This window comes from Crinia signifera, chromosome 5, assembly GCF_055691185.1.
Source record: "Crinia signifera chromosome 5, ASM5569118v1, whole genome shotgun sequence".
NCBI lineage: Eukaryota > Metazoa > Chordata > Amphibia > Anura > Myobatrachidae > Crinia > Crinia signifera.
In genome coordinates this window covers 282,824,282-282,838,838 of record NC_139221.1, presented here as the reverse complement: position 1 = coordinate 282,838,838, position 14,557 = coordinate 282,824,282, and the positions used below count along the sequence as shown (strand labels likewise).

Here is a 14,557-nt window from a genome sequence, read left to right as displayed (position 1 = left end):
CTAAAACAGGGTGCTTTCGTTGCCTCGGCTGCACTACGTGCAGCTTTATGACGCCTGGCACGGAGATTTGCCACCCCCATACAGGCAAAAAATTCCGCATCAAATGGCCTCTCACGTGCACCACGAAATTCGTGGTCTATGCAATTTATTGTCCTTGCGGATTATTCTATATTGGCAAAACCGATTGTGCCTTTAAGGTGAGAATGGGACAACATCGTAGTGCCATTAGGGCAGCGCTGGCAACAGGCAAAAGCGACCAACCGGTCGCCAGGCATTTTGCTCAATTAAAACACAGCATGGCGACCCTCCGCTACAAAATTATTGATCACGTACCAGCTGCCATCCGTGGGGGCAACCGTTCCAAAAAGCTCTTGCAGCTTGAATCTGCATGGATTTTCAAATTGGATACGGTCCACCCCCGTGGCCTAAATGATAATTTAGGATTACACTGCTTCCTGTAACCACATCCCTGCTTCTCTCCTCGTGTGCTCATGATGAGCAATCACCAAAGAATTTAGTCCGACAGGCAGCGCCACTGAACAGACACTGCCGTTTAACAACCCTTGCACTGTCACACCATATGTTGTGCAGTTGACGGGTCCAGGCTCCCTTTAGTTCTTATACTAAACAGATTATGTACAGACTACACAGTAGTCCATGATGCTACCCATAGCCAATGAGCGTTCATTGTTGTTTTGCCGTCCAGTTTTCTGGCATGGAAACATGGACATTGATTCGGGTCGGCATTTTACAGTATGTCGATAGATGTTTTTAACTTTTTTATTTGTCTGATATGTTGTTTTCACACACACCACTAGAGGACAGTGGTGTTCCACACTGGCTACACACTTCTTTTTTTCTTATGTTTGATGTTTTGTTATTATTAGCATCCTCTTAAAAGTTGTTGGTTTCATTGCATGGATGCCCTAATTTTAGTGATGTAGCACATTCATGATGTATTTCTATTTGTTATTTGATCTGACACTATGTACATTTTGCCCACACTGTTTGCCCTCTTTTTCCAGCTACCCCATGTGACCTGCCTATCGGGCTGGACTGAAGCGCCGGCTGTGACACGGATCCTGATAGTGTGACATCACAGCAGTGCGCCACGTACCGGATACTCGTGCCGGAGGTCATGGGCGGGACGCAGGAAAGCAGGGGGTGAGTATGCACTGTATCACACACTATATATTCTTTGTTTGTACACTGCACATGTTGTTATCTTGCCTTATGTCCTGACGACGGGGGTACGACCCCCGAAACGTTGACAGGCCGATGGATTAAAATCCGTTCCAGTTTTCACCGTTTACAAGTCTCCGAGTGCCTTTGTCTGTCTGGTACTTATATATATATATATATATATATGAATAGTTTCTTGCTATGTTTCAAGGGGTCAGACCGGTCACGATGGGTGCAGATCAGAGAAGCGATGTTTTGCATTGAACGATTACAATACAGCTACAGTAGTTATATCTTACTGTGGCTCACTCCTGATTATTCTATACAGTGTACCTGATATAGGACCAGATTCAGTCCTGATCGTTGCTGGGCGATGTTGCAGAGCGCTGTGTTCAGGTAATCATCCATTAAAGATAATGCAGATCTCCGGCCATCTGCAAATCCATTCGCAACTCACTCCCTGTAAAACAATTCCATTCTGTGCAAGTGTGTGTAACTCTGACCCTTCCGCAGCTGTGCGACAGAGACAGGCTGATTAGGGTGGCCAATCCCAGGGATCGGCGGGATCCCGGTATTTAGCCCCCAAAATCACCCGGTATTTAGCCCAAAATGGCAGCTTCCTGTCAGTCATGTTGCGAGGGGATTGCGAGTAGATTCTTCATAGTTTTTTCACTGTTTGGGATCTTGTATGTGTGCCAGGATCCGTACACATACATAGTTATTTAATAATTGGTAGCCTTGCGAATTCTCACGACAGTGGTGAGCTCTGGACAGCCCAAGTAATGTGCTGTTTCATTGAACCTTGCAATCCGACATAGTGAAATGGTCGCACATTAAGGGTTAGCACCTTTGTAGCCTGTCCCGCAAATGGTCTGGACATAACTACATTGTCTGGGCAGCGCCCCCTGCAACACTGAGTCGCTGCCCCTATTGTCCCTCAGACCATACCTCCCAACTGTCCCGATTACTGCAGGACATTCACGATTATTTGTGACTGTCCTGTGTCCCACCCGGAGTCATCTGTGGCCCACGGTGGTGGTTATGGGGGCAGCTGGAAGTCCCGTCCTGCAAAGGCAGTGAAAAGACACTGTGTGCATGTGCACAGCATCTATGCACTGGCGAGAGGGACAGGGGGCAGGGCCAGCAGCTCCTAGAGTGCTGACCACGCCCCCACAGCAGCAGAAATGGTGTGTGGCCTCGAGGGAAGAGCCGTGGTCATAGGCAACACCCTCTAGTTATGAGACCATGCCCCCTTAATTAAAATAGAGGAGCCTCTCCCTGCTCTGCTGACCCTGCTGCTGGGCGCTTCTGCTACTGCCCGCGCTGTGCCTGTCAACTTGTATGACTGATAGCTCAGCGCAGTGCAGGCGGCAGCTTGAAGAGCAGCTCCCCCTCTCTGTCTGAACCATCCAAACCCATTCATTTCTTCCTCTACACCCGGTGTCTATGGTCCAGTCCCATGTGAGCAGCAGCCTCTTTCCCTCCCACCCACTTCCTACATAGTGTCCCGGCCCGGGCCCCAGCACCTATTTCCCTCCCTACTTGTGCTGACATGCTCCCTCCCTCCCAGGCAATGAAATCTCTGACCGCTTTTTGCCCAATGTCCTCATCCTGGGTGCAATCAGGTAGGCAGGCACCCATGTTACTTTTTATACACATACAGTATATGTATATATCTTTTCAGCACTACAACCCCCTTTTTTATACAACATATGTGTGTGTGGGTAGATATATAAATATAATTGCTTATGTTAATTGATTTAGGATATAGGTTTGTTTTGGGTGATTTGTTTTGGAATTTGATTATTGTTTCTTTATTTATTTTTCATAATCTTTTCATCATTTTTAGAGTTTTAAATGAGTAATTTCGTAATTAGTGGATTTTTCATTAGTTGCTGATATATTTCGTTTTATGGATTGAGTAGCTCTGACTCATGTGCTTACACATTCAGGGCCTTATTCTGATCCCTTTGCTCCCCCGCGCATTTGCATGGGGATCGTTGTTTGGCATCTGCGCAGACGCCAGGTCCGAATGAGCATGGCGAACTGCAAGTTCACTGTCTCCTTTGCATGCACAAGTGCAGGCAGAGGGCGTGGGGTGGCTGCAGATGGATGTTCCAATGGAAATGACGTGGCTGTCTGGGGTGGCCAGCTGACATCACCGGATGTCAGCTGCCCACCCGGTCGTCGTACTGGGCCCACGCAAAGCTGAAGCACCTGAGAGTGTTTTCTTTTGATTGTACGCACCAAATCATTCAATGGTCTTTGATGGTCGGTGACCATCGAATGATTTAGTCCACCCCCTAAAGGCTGCAAATGTATGTTTAGAAATCTATGTTTTTAAAATCAGAGGCGTACCTAGATAATCGTGGGCCCCATAGCAAAAGTTTGTAAGGGCCCATTATTTAGCAACTGAAAAAAATGTATGTAAAACATATACTTAGACAGCAAAGATGGGCCCCCTTCAGCTCTGGGCCCCATACCAGCTTCACCCCTTGCACCTATGGTGGTTACGCCCTTGTTTAAAATGGATACTATTGTGTGGCCATGTTTCTTGTAAGATCAAGTTCTTTTTTTTTTTTTTTTGCAAGGGCGCAAATTTATATTTCGCACGAGGGTGCCAAGCACCCTAGCCCTGGCCCTGCCAGGAACAGAGTGCTTTGTCCCTCATGGAATGGAGCACGTTGGGAGATATGGTTACAGACAGCAGCAAGATCACATCTTCAGTTCCGCATATTGTACAAGTATAGTATTTATGTTTTGGCTGACTGGGTGCATGAATGGGTGCATGGCCATAGCTGCTCTTGGTATAAGTGTCTTGATAATCTATGAGGAAGGCATAATATACTAATGTGATAGGCAGGTGTCACAGTCTGATCTGCAGTTATAAAACCATGCTGCTGATGTGTCAGGTGTTACTCCTGGAGATCAAATTATTTCTAAGGTAAGGTTCAAGCAACGATCATTTCCTGCTGAGTGCGGAGGAAGATTAGACCTCATGGGGCCCTCGGCAAGAGTTTGTGGCCTCCTTGAACAATCCATACCAGTATATTTTTGATAGCTTACTTTGGAACGTACACATTCTACCGATAAATGCTCAGCTGCGTGAACATCGGCATTTGCATGCAAATCTGGATCAGGCTCCAGGTTGGAAGAAGTGGAAGCTGTGTCACATGTAAAGTAGACTGACTGCCCACATACAGTGGATGTAAACATCCAAACATTTTTATTTTTGCTATCAAAGAAAATCAAAGGGACGTTTGGAAGTATGGGGCCCATTGGGACCTGCTGGGCCCTAGGGAGGTGCCTAGGCTGCCTAGTGGAAAATCCCCCTCTGGCTGAGTGTGTCACATGACAATGTACAATGGGTAAAAAAACACACCAGGATTTCCTATCCTTTGGATCCCCAACCTAAACAACATTGGCCAGCCAGGTACATGAGTGGAAACACTTACCTCCTTATATACCAGAACCAAGGGAGCTGCCACAGAATGCCCTGAGGCTCCATTCCCAAATAGTCACACCATTCCCCAGGCAATAAAAGCTACCCTCATCCCCTGACTGCCTGCCCATTGCCCATGGCCAGAGACTTCAGGGCATTACTATCACTGCCTATCTGAGCACAGCTGCGTGTTATACAATACAGATGGAGCAGGAGCAATGCATCCCACAGCCTTCATAGGAGCCAAGGAAGGGCCTCCTCACTGTCCAAGCCCAGGACTCCAGTCCTGGCAGTCCACCACTGATGAAGACCCTGTACCTTAGCGGTACAATGATGTCAAAAACTGGGCATGAGTGTTATGTACATCTAGTGAGTATGCGGTTATTAGATGGACAGTGTCTAGGTTGATAGCTAAAATATCGCCCTCTTTTGGTCAACAGGCAGAACGTTGACACATGTAAAAGGTCGACGTGGTCAAAGGTTGACACAAGCAAACGGTTGACATGGAAAAGTTTGAGATGAGTTTTTCATGATTTTCTCTTTTAAACTGACTTGTTCATACTTTACCATCCCAGTGGGCACAGAGGGAGAATATAGCAGTGTGCCGAGCTCAGTGAAACATGAGGGGGGGAAACAGTACACTAATACGATGCCCATGTCGAAGCTATGTCGACATTGACACCAAAAAACATGAAAAATTCTTCTCAACCTTTTCCCATTTCAACTTTTTCCATGTCAACCTTTTGCTTGTTTCGACCTTTTGACCATTTTTAATGTGTCAACGGTACTTGTATACAGTAGGAGCAAGTTTCATCTTTGCTCCTTTGGCCATGGCTAGCCATGGCTATTCTATTGTTCTCAGCTGCAATACGTATTGTATTGCAGCTGAGAACAATAGAATAGCCATGGCTAGCCATGGACAAAGAAGCAAAGATGAAACTTGCTCCTACTGTACCTTCACGGCTCCCATTGCATGCCATCGCATGCCATATGTAGTGGCATGCTATGGCATGCGATGCGATTTTTGCAGGGGTTTTATGCATTTGTGAGAAAAATCGCATGCCAAGTGAAAGTGTGGCGAGCGCAGCGAGCCACCGAGCCCGAAGTGTGGCGAGTGCAGCGAGCCCCGCAAGGGGACGCGGATACCTTCACAGGTTTCCATGTCGCCTCGCGGGCTTCACAGGTATCCATGTCCGCTCGCCACGCTTCAGGCTCGGTGGCTCGCTGCGCTCGCCACACTTTCTATTCTCAACTCCACGCCGACGTGGATAGTGGGGGTATGAAAAGGTCGTAGGACGCGTACCGCCGCCCCTCGCGGGCTCGCTGCACTCGCCACGCTTCGGGTTGGCGTTGATAGTGGGGGTGGTACAGTGTGAAAAATGTCCATGAAGTCCATGATTTTTGTGAAAAATGGCATCGCATCACATCGCATCCAATGGCATGCGATGGCTTGCGATGGCATGCGATGCGATGCAATTTTTCCCGGTACGATGCCCATCGTGGGAGCCGTGATACTACACAAGTACCGTGTCAACCATCTGCCTTTCCACCAATAGTGGTAGACCTACTGTCTGTCCACCTAACGATCCACACACGTGTAGTGTTAACCGATCACATGCATACCTCCCAACTGTCCCGCATACCTCGGGAACATTCCGTTCCCACGTCCGTCCCGTGGCTGGCAGTGTCCCACAGCGTGGGCGCAATTGGGAGTCCCCCTGTCAACCGGTGAACAGATGCTGTGCGCATGCGCACAGCATCTATTCCCGCAAGCGGATGGGCTGGGGAGCTTACAGAGCTGCTAGCCATGCCCCCACAGCATTGAAAAATGGGGGCATGGCCTGGCAAAATGCCCCCTTGTCGCAAAGCCATGCCCCCTAATTTCAGCGCAAGGATGTCCCCCCTTTACTTCAACAAAAGTTGGGAGGTATGCACATGTGTTCACATACAGGTATTTACATTTGGATCATACATTTGCAAGAGTAACAACAATGTAAATCAGTGTGCCAGACGCTCCGCTATCACCCACTGCTAAAATACTCCTAGCAGGCATCTTTTTCCTGGGTTCCACTGGTTTGCATTCTCCACAGTAATATGGTGATGAAGGAGTGAAAGGGAAGACCAATCAGAAGCCACAATTTCTTGATCCTTGCTTGTGATTGCAAGTTCCTCAGAACCTTGAGATAAGCAGCTGCATGTACTATAGCAGGCCCTGGTGGGGAGGAGCATATTACGTCACATGGTAAGTGCATCTTTAAACGGTGAACCCTATTAACCACCCCAATGAATAAAAGTGGCCCTTTACTAATTTAATAATTCATTGTATGTTTTGTTCTTTCCTTTCTCATTTGTAAAATAATAATAATATTCCAGGATTGATAAAAACAATAAACTTTCCAAATCTCTACTGCGACCTTCCTTGATATTTTTGCCTCCAGATCTCACCATAGGTAATTTACAAAATATGACAACCCAGTGAACCCTGCACAAATTACAAGGGATAAGGATCGGGTTCCTGACCAAAGCATTGCAGGCTAATTATAGGAAAATCTGCTAGATACTCACCTCCTGGCATGACAGATGCACTAGAGAAGTACAAAGCGCTCTGTAGGTCAAAGGTAAACTGTGGCACCTTTCAAAGCTTTTGTGTCTGCATTATGACATGTACAACTCTCTCCACATTAAAGCTTTGTCAGTATAGACCTTTGTGGTTGAACTCCAGAAATTCATTAAATTGCTGACTTCCTTTCCTTCACACACGCAGTATAACAAGCCCTTCTCTGCAGAAACCATTCACTTAGTATTAGACTGTAGGAATTCTAAGAATAGATGGATTCTTTTACTTTGTTATTCGAAGACCTGTGGTTATCTTATGTAAGTCTGACGTTCACAGTTATGGGATTATGCTTTACTGTATGACCTGTTTAAAAGCTGAACAATGTGCTTCGGACAGTTAAATGATGTGAAATAGGCAAAGTCAGCATGAAAATTACTAATGTGGATCTGTTCATAAAAACAATGGTCCTACATCAAAGCGCGTAAGCTGTGCTATGAAAGACCAATGTATGGCGGAAAGTTATCTGGCATGTGGTGTATATTTCATTTTCTATTGCTATAAATATGTTAGGTACTTGTTTCCTAGCACGGCGCCCGTCGCAGGTGATCGCATACCTTAACTTAAGGTATGCGATGGACGCGACCGACGCGATTTCAGGGCTATTTTTAGCCTTTTCCTTTTCCCCGACAATTAAGAAATCACATCCATCGCGTCCATCGCATGCCTTAAGTTAAGGCATGCGATGCAACCGATGCGATAGACGTGATTTTACATAGGGAACAATGTTAAATGGGCTAATGGACCCGATTTATCATTGTATACCCACCCTTATGGGTATTTTACATGTGAAATGCCCCCCCCCATTGTTAACGCCACCCCACGATGAACGGCAACCCGAAGCGTGGCAAGTGCGGCGGTACGCGTCCTCCGACCTTTTCATACCCCAACTATCCATGTTGGCGTGGAGTTGATTTTATATAGTGTGGCGAGCGCAGCGAGCCACCACGCCTAAAGCGTGGCAAGCGCAGCGAGCCCCGCGAGGGGGCGCGTAATACCTGTGAAGTAATGCGCGTGCGCGCGCAACGCTTCGGGCTGTATAAAATCAACTCCACGCCGACTTGGATAGTGGGGGTATGAAAAGGTCGGAGGACGCGTACCACCGCCCCTCGCGGACTCGCTGCGCTCACCACGCTTCGGGTTGGCGTTCATCGTGGGGTGGCGTTAACAATGGGGGGGGGGCATTTGACCCATCAGGGTGGGTATACAATGAAAATTGGGGTCTGGGGGGCATTTAACATTGGGCCCAATGTCAAATCGGGTCTCAGGGACCATGTAAAAATCGCATCGATCACGTCGATCGCATCACATGCGATTTGGTTGCATGCGATGCGATCAACGAGATTTTTTAGGACCCGATGGATACAATCAAAATCGCAGGCGCCGTGCTAGGAAAAAAGTACCATATTTTTTAAGTTTAGGATATCTCCATTTGTTCCTAGGTTCACCACCTTTTCATAATCCCAGAATAGGGGCATGGCTAGGAGTTGTGGTCCGAGGTGTGGCCAAAACCACAGTAAGGCTCCATGGGATGACAGGGAGGCTCCCAAAAAGAGGATGGCACACCCGGACACCTGGGAATAGGGCAATTCTACCAGGGCTTGCATCCACTTGTCTGCACCCCCACACACTCCCCACAAAGATTTCAGGTGTGCTGTGACAGCATACCCTCCAACTGTACCGATTTAGCCGGTACAGTACCATTTTTTAATGGTCTGGACCAGCTAAATCCTACTGTACGATTGTACCGGTTTTCATAGGTAGCTCCTCCGACACTGGGAGTTGTAGTTTCCTATTACTGTTACACGGCCGGCTCCTTTTTGGGGAGAATGAGGGGGAGTGACTGGCCAAAACTACATCTCCCAGGCAGGGGCGAATTTAGGGGTCAGGCCGCCCCTAGGCACAACATTTTTGTGTCCCCCCCCCCCCCTATTTTAATGTAATCATATATGTATATACATTGTTATTTATATATTTCATAAAAATTTAACTGTAGCCCACCTTAATATTTTTTTAAGCACTCTGGACTGCTCACTGTACGGAGGACCCGGAGGGAGGCACTTATTAGTACAGTGATTAGCACAGTGTCTCCGTCAGTCTCTCTCACACTGTGACTAACTGAGCCGCGGGGAGGATTTGTGCGCCACTCAGCTCAGCTGCTGGATACACAGCAGCCAATAGACTGTGTGTGTGTAGAATAGCCAATGGGGGGGAGCCGGCAGCAGTGAGCCATTTCCGGACGCGCAGGGGGACCGTCGGACCCAGCCACTAAGCGGTGATGTAATGTGCATGGCAGAGTGGGTGGGCAGTGGCGGGTGACGAGCAGCGCTGCCGCCGACATATGATAATTCATGTCTGTGGCGGTGGCGCTCGTCACTCGCCGCTGCCCACCCGCTGTGCCATGCTGCTATTTAACAGAATGTCAGCCTGCCTGCCGCCCTTAATTGGTGCCGCCCTGAGGCCCGTGCCTCACGGGCCTAGGCACAAATCCGGCCCTGCTCCCAGGGGGACTCAGCAGGCCTGCCGCCCCCTGCTCAGTGATTCCTATGGCTCCCTGGAACCTCTGCTCCTCCTCTCTGTTCCCAGGGAAGGCAAAGCAAGTGCACAGGCGCCACCATTACAGGACAATGGGCAGCTTTAGGAGGCCCGGGGGGCACTGGAAGCAGGTGAGTGCCGGGTATGTGATCTGACACCAGTACACATTCAGAAAGGGAACCTGATCCCCTTGGTCATGTTCCCTTTCACTCTTAGTAATGCCCCCTTTCCCCTTGGTCACGCCCTCTTTTCCAAATGTGTACGAGTTTCTGCCCTTCATATGTTGGAGGGTATGTGACATCTAGGTGTCTCAATGCAATGTTTTCACTGACACACCAATCTATATATATATATATATATATATATATATATATATATATATATATATATATATATATATATATATATATATATAAGGCTAACTACTCTTAAGGCCCAGCACACTGTTGGGCTCAAAAGCCACCCAGTGTGTACAGGCCAACGGTGAGCAGTGATGCACACTCCCACATCATCGTCGGCCAACGCAACTTATCTTCTGGTATTACCAGCAGATGAGCGATGGAGTGGATGACTTTCCATAGCGTCCTGCTTTAAAAAGTTGTCCAACCCCGGGAAAAGCGCTTGGATGGGCAAAAATTGCTCAGTGTGTATGCACTGAACGATTTTCAGACCAGCGATTTTTCCCATCATCGCCCAGTGTTTATGGACCATTACCCTCTTTGAGGTGAAGTAGTGCCAGTGACCACTAGAGGCCACTCGATGGACCAAATTACTACAGAAAGCAAAAGCAATTTTTGCAGGGACACTGATCTGTTTCAAACTTGCTGGATATGGAGAGAGGGAGCAGTGAAGACAGAAAATGAAAGTAGGAGCAGATAGGGGCCCTTATTCTGATCGGTGCGGATATTCCCGCATTCTTACGGTGCGGTCCGCACGCCACGGTGTTTTGCCGCGTGCGGCCATCGTCCGTAGAAATGCCCACGTGTCCTCCGCATTCGGACGGACTCACTCTTTAAGAACAGGGCGTGTTTACGGACGACATACAAACCATGCGTGTGCGGGAGAAACACTCCGATTCGGCACGGTATTACAGAGTATTACAGAGTATGCTCGGGAATACCGCATCCGAACGGGAGCCAAGCGGTGCTACCGCACGTAAGCGGAGTATTTACGCCAAACAACCCACTATGAAGTATCTTCTGCTATACATCACATGACCCACTTATTCAATTACCTATCCTCATGGATCCTGTGGGTGTTTAGTACGGGTTCCTTGAAGCAGCAATGGTTTCAATTAAAGCACTGACAAGCGTCCTATTAGTGAGTAATGAGTAAAGGAGTAGATTCTATTGGGTTCAGGTGTTAATGGTTGTAGTCATTAGGCGTACGTTCGCCTACCGCATGAACGAGTGGTGTCCGCAAAGCAATAGTACACTTGTGGACACCGCACATTTCTGGCCTTTTTGATCGCGTGCATTCGGAGTGGTTTCCGAATGTACGCCCCCCAACATAAGTGTACTCCCCCGTGTCCGCCCATGTTTCCGCCCCGTTTTGCCCACTTTGAAACTACGCCCATGTGCCATTCCGCATGACGCCCATAATACGCCCATATTTCCCGACTGATTGCGGCCAACAGTTTTGGACGGGATTTTGCCGAACTGGTACGGAGTCTAGGCGTGGCACATGCGCGTTGCGTTCTCCACGCATGCGCAGACGGCGAAAAGACGCGATCCGTAAGAATGCGGTAAAGTCCGCGTCAATCAGAATAAGGGCCAGGGACTGGAGGGGGGATGGAGAGGTTTTTGTGTGAAAAAACTGTCACAGCTCAAAGTGAAAGAACATTGCAGAAGCCGTCATTTTTTATCGAGTTTAGACCTATTTTCGCACACTGCTGCATACAAATTTTCAGTTGTGAATACACTAGTGGTCATCGTTTCAGGCCTTTTGGTCTAATTCCTTTTTAAATGCAATTTTTTACTGCAATCCGAAGGGGCCAAAGGACAAGCAAGCACTTTCCACTCTTATTCCCATGTGTCAGACATATGTAATAACTACAAAATGTACAGGACACAGGACCCGATTCAGACCTGTAATAATCGGATGACTGCACATGCGCACGGTCCGCTGTGCGCATGCACGGGCCATCTGTATGAAGGCAGCCAGTGAAGGCTGCTCACAGGATGATTGACACCAAGCTGGGCGTTTTGGGGCAGTAAAGCAGCATTTACTGGGAGTGCTCCAGAAAATGCAGGATTTCCCCAGGGCTGCCGACGTCATCAGCGGCTTCCTTCTCCCCTTGGCCTTCACTCATTCGATAGAGAACGATTTTTCACCTGTGTGCACAGCTGAGAATGCATTTGCAGCTGTGCACAGGGGTCAGGGGGAGCTCGGTGGGGCGGCATTTACTTGCACGCTGGGCATCGAACAGTCGCAGTGGGCCCATAGTGTACTAATATATTTAAGGTATATTTTGTGCACTAGGAAGTAAAATACGAGAAATATATATACATACACAGATATGGCTACACAGGCGTGCGTTCCATGCTCTGTCTTGGGTGCGATTTAATATGCGGATGACTCCCAGCATCCCCGGAGGTGTGCACATCACTCAACGTAGGCAGAGTCTGCGTTTAGTCTGAAACCCGGAAGTCCTATCATCGCTACCATAAGAGCCATCCTTTGCCAATTTCTTCATGCATATGGCATTACTAACTGCCAGTATGCATGCGGAGACTGTCTGCATCTTGCCCAGTGTGATAAGGATACAGTCATTGGGTCACCAGCAAGTTGTTAGACAGTCATTAGGTCATCACCATTAGGTCGACATGTGTCTAGGTCGACATGCAGGAAGGTCGACATGAGTCTAGATCTACATAGTTCAACATGGATTAGGTCAACAGTCAAAAGGTCGACATGGGGTTTTTCGCTGTCTTTGAGCCAACATGAGCCGACAGGCGGTATTTCATGCCCTACCATCCACTAATGCATGGTGGGAGAATAAAATAGTGTGCTGAGCGCAGCAAGGCACCGAGCCCGAAGCATGGCGATCGCATCAAGCCATGCAAGGGGGCACGGTGCAGTTTTCGTCCTAACCCATGTCGACCTAATGACCCTGTCGACCTTATGACCCTGTCGGCCTAACCTATGTCAACCTAGACTCATGTTGACCTTCCTGCATGTCGACTTAGACACATGTCGACCTAAATGCATGTCGACCTAATGACTAACAACTTGCTAGTGACCAACTGATCCACACGCATGTGATAGAGTGCAGGTCACACTATGAAGGAGCGTGTCAGATTGCATAGGGTGATGGAGTGTGTGAATGTGATGGAGGTTAAGCCGAAGGGTAAGGAAGCATGTAAGTGTGATGGAGCACAGGACGCGGGTTGAGGTAGAGCGTAAGCGTAATAGAATGCGGGCCACAGAATGAGGTATTTCAGTGTGATAGAGCACAGGCTGCATGGTGAGGGGGATAAAGAGAAGACCATGAGGTGATGGAGCACATCCGTGTAGTAGAGCACAGGCCGCACGTTGAGGGAGTGCGATAGAGCAAAGGCTGAAAGCAGGGGCGTAACTAACTATTTCGCGCCCCCCCCCCCCCCCGCCGCACGTTTTTTTCGGCGCCCCACACGTTTTTTTCGGCGCCGGTTAACCTGCCCCCCCTTTCTTACCCGTACCTGTCCTGCTCTCTGCCGGGACCAGCCTGACCGTCACGGTCCCGGACAGCTCCTACTGCTACAATGAAAACTGGCTCTTAGAAAATGGCTGCCCCATACTGCAGACAGAAAACTGTCTGCAGTATGGGGGCAGCCATTTTCTAACTGTCAGTTTTCATTGCAGCAGGAGCCGGCCGGGACCGTGATGTCAGGCAGGTCCCGGCAGAGACGCAGACCACGGGTAACTATAGCCCCGCAGCCCCCCCGGCGGCGCCCCCAATTTCTCTGCGCCCCCCCGCCACCGCGGGGGCTGCGGAGCTATAGTTACACCACTGGCTGAAAGGTGAGGGAGAGTGCCAGTGTGACAGAACACAAGGGCCCTTATTCTGGTTGGTGCGGCCAGAGCCGCACACGGGGCTCCGGCCGCACAAACCAATCCCCGCCCACCCTACGGATCGCCACGGCCGTCCGTACACGGACGGCTGGCGATCCGCATAAAAATGGTGGAGGCGTACGCCTCCACCATGGTGGGAGCTGCCCCCTGCATTCGATGGTCGTCGACCATCGAAGGCAGGTCCGCACGCCCCGGCAGCTCCCGCAAGCTGAGACCACACGGACAATCGTCCGTGTGGTAGCTTGTATGGGGGCTGAAAGCTGACATCCGGCGACGTCAGCTTTCCGCCCCCATGAGTTGCGTCATGCCCTCATTACCATGCATACGCCCCGCGTTTGCATGGGAACGCCCATGAAACGCGGGGCGTACACATAGGGAAATGAGGGCATGAAGCCTCTCACGCCCCTATACGCCCCCTTTGCGGCGGACGAAATACGTCTGCGGCGAAGGGGGCTGCACATGCGCAGATTGACCTCTGCGCATGTGCAGAAGAAAAACATCGGCGGTACGGCCGCACGCGGGCCGTACCGTCCGAATTAGTGAGGGAGCACATCAGTTTGAAGGAGGAAGGATGAGGGAGTGTGTGAAAGTGATCGAGGTAAGGCTGCAGAGGGAGGGAGTGTGTCATTGTAATAGAGTGCAGGCCGCTGGGTGAGTAAGTGATTGATGAATGGTCAGTAATGGGCACAGGGCACTTCTGGTTTATGTTCTAGCATGGGAAAGGGCCGCAG

At 49.2% G+C, this 14,557-nt stretch overlaps 1 long non-coding RNA gene across 2 annotated transcripts in view; it reads left to right on the top strand.

Moving 5' to 3' along the window:
- The first annotated feature begins 1,105 nt into the window (after positions 1–1,105).
- Positions 1,106–14,557, top strand: part of LOC146079719 (uncharacterized) — a 177,415-nt gene continuing 163,963 nt past the window's right edge. For both annotated transcript variants that reach the window (XR_014474716.1, XR_014474715.1), the window contains exon 1: positions 1,106–1,164. This is a non-coding gene — a long non-coding RNA (uncharacterized LOC146079719). The remainder of the gene's footprint in view (positions 1,165–14,557) is intronic.